The 2,070-nt window shown below is 42.1% G+C and overlaps 1 pseudogene; it reads right to left on the reverse strand.

The window, feature by feature from the left end:
* Positions 1–248: 248 nt before the first annotated feature.
* Positions 249–378, reverse strand: LOC144509595 (U2 spliceosomal RNA; annotated as a pseudogene).
* Between the last annotated feature and the right edge of the window lie 1,692 nt (positions 379–2,070).

The following is a 2,070-nucleotide window of genomic DNA, read 5'->3' on the forward strand; positions in this document are numbered from 1 at the left end:
ATGGGTTTCCTCGGGTGCTCCGGTTTCCTCCCACATTCTGAGAGACGTGTTTTTTTTTAATACTTTTCCAATTCAATCAAATCAAATCCAATTCAGAGTCTCAACAAGTTGAGACATTTCCGATCCAGGCTGACAAGACAGGGCGGGCGACTAAACCACCCTGTCCTGGGCCTGATCTACATGAGTCAAGCTGATTGGAGAAGGGGGAGGATCCTCCTCCAAGACGTGAGCTCATTTGCATCTTAGCCAAAAGGCCGAGATGCCGCTTTTAAAAATTGCTTCATATGAAACATATGAAGCCTCAGCGTAACCTCATGACCTCAACCAAGTGCAGATCCGATACTACACTTGATCTTAGCCAAAAGGCCGAGAAGCGATAGTTAGGTGCATTGACCCAAACAGGCGCCGGAGTGTGGCGACTAGGGGAATTTCACAGTAACTTCATTGTAGTGTTAATGTAAGCCTTACTTGTGATGAATAAATAAGCTTTACTTTACTTTAAATACAGCATGGTCTGTAGTTGATACAAAGAGCAATGTTTCGGGGGATATACTAGCATAAATAATTCCCGAACAAAACTGTTTCTTTTTCCAAAGAATTGTCCCTTGCAAACAGAAAATATGTTTTTATTTCTCAAATACTTCGCCTAAGGCCTGGGTTCACATGGTCTTTTCTTCATTTCGAGTTAGTTTCAACTTGACTTTAATCTCCTTCCCCGCAGGGTAACAACGCCTGAAAATATGCACCGACTGGAAACAGTTACTGAGGCCGACAATTCTCCTGTACCTGGGGAACAAACTATCCGCCACCGGGTTCCACAATCGATGTCCACAATTGTTAATGGTCAGTGGTGACACTCAAACTTGCTAAAGGTTCACTGGGAACATCAGAAAGCTGTTTCAAATCTCACCTTCCCAAAATAAAAAAAACTCCGTGTGTTGAAAAGAAGACACGTTTAGGGAAAACAAATACTCGTCGCTGTAAGAATTGGGGAAACATTTTTTTAAAGATGATTTTAAAACGCAAAAAAGAACTGAAGATTATAACCACACGGAGACTGGAAGCGAACATTGGGGGGGGGGTAACTTCAAATTGTGTAGCATTTTGGCAGGTCCAATAATATGTATCAGGGTAATATTGCTACGTTTTGTGTTCCAAAGTTCCAAAAACGAATCTTGGACTACCTGGAAAGCACACTCATTTCTCAATGTGTCTAAAGCCATTACTACTCTGGATTATTCATCCAATCTGCTATCCTTCCTCCCGCTTGGGCTATTATTTAAGAACATAATTGTACAAAATGATAACATTATTCTCTAAATTCGGTGAGTCCATAATGCGAGAGAGAGAGAGAGCAGGGATACCTTTATCATCGATGTTGTTTCTTCTACAGTCTGTGAGTGGTTTTCTTTTATTTTAATATAAATTATCCTGGTGAGCTGATGTAATAAAGGACCGCAAGACATGATGTAAAAGACTGATGTAATATCAACCATTAAAGCAGCAGCGTGTGCTGGCCCCCGCGATTAAACTCACAGCCATTACATTGCAATAAACATTTGGCTTTCTCTGAAGCAACGGCACTGAGGGTCGGAGGAATGTGTGAATCATCTCAATACACAGCAGTTGTTAATGGTTAATCCAAAGAGCCTCATCAAAGATTTGAACCAGCGACAATTTCGTCTTAATTTAAAAAATGGTCTTGTCTTAAATGAGCCTGGTTTGATAACAATTACAAGGGGGCACAGGTTCAAGGTGAGAGGGGGAAAGTTTAAGGGAGATGTGCGGGGGAAGTTTTTCATGCAGAGAGTGGTGGTGCCCGAATTCTACCGGCCCGCCCGCCATGGAGTCACAGCGGGCGAGGGGCGGACAATAGAAATGTCCGTTGACCTCGGGCGGGATTTTCTGGTCTCTCTCGAGCAAGGCTGTAAAATTCCGCCCCCCACTGCAACGCGCCAGATGGAAAGCAAGATTTTATTAAAAAGTGGCTGAATGAAATGACGGAGGAAATTAAAATAAATTTTAAAAAATGAAATAAGATAAAATGAATGGAAATGGGGTGAAGATGGA

Source organism: Mustelus asterias, chromosome 21 (genome assembly GCF_964213995.1).
Source record: "Mustelus asterias chromosome 21, sMusAst1.hap1.1, whole genome shotgun sequence".
NCBI lineage: Eukaryota > Metazoa > Chordata > Chondrichthyes > Carcharhiniformes > Triakidae > Mustelus > Mustelus asterias.